The sequence below is a fragment of the Leptidea sinapis genome, chromosome 4 (genome assembly GCF_905404315.1).
Source record: "Leptidea sinapis chromosome 4, ilLepSina1.1, whole genome shotgun sequence".
In the NCBI taxonomy this organism is placed as follows: Eukaryota; Metazoa; Arthropoda; class Insecta; order Lepidoptera; family Pieridae; genus Leptidea; species Leptidea sinapis.
In genome coordinates this window covers 7,651,981-7,652,292 of record NC_066268.1, presented here as the reverse complement: position 1 = coordinate 7,652,292, position 312 = coordinate 7,651,981, and the positions used below count along the sequence as shown (strand labels likewise).

The 312-nt window shown below is 30.1% G+C and overlaps 1 non-coding gene across 1 annotated transcript; it reads left to right on the top strand.

The window, feature by feature from the left end:
• Trnat-agu (transfer RNA threonine (anticodon AGU)) lies at nucleotides 1-73 on the top strand. The gene has a single exon. It is a non-coding gene; the product is annotated as a tRNA-Thr (tRNA).
• Nucleotides 74-312: the final 239 nt, after the last annotated feature.

Sequence of the window (312 nt, the reverse complement as noted above, 5' to 3'; positions counted from 1 at the left end):
AAACGGTTAGCTCAGTTGGGAGAGCACTCGCACAGTACGCGAGAGGTCGTGGGTTCAATTCCCGCATCGTTCATAAAATTTTGTTTTCAAATTTTATTTGTGTATTAATCCCAGAGGTGAGGGTTATTACTTTAAAAACATAACAAATTGTTTAAATATAAATAGTACGTGCAAATTATGAATATTTTGTAAATCATGTTAGTTTTTAATAATAATAATTGAATCAAGTCGAAATTTATATCAGAGGAACAAAAATTTATATTTAATCAAGAGATTTCCACCTATATATAAACTCATCACGTTATCTCTGGA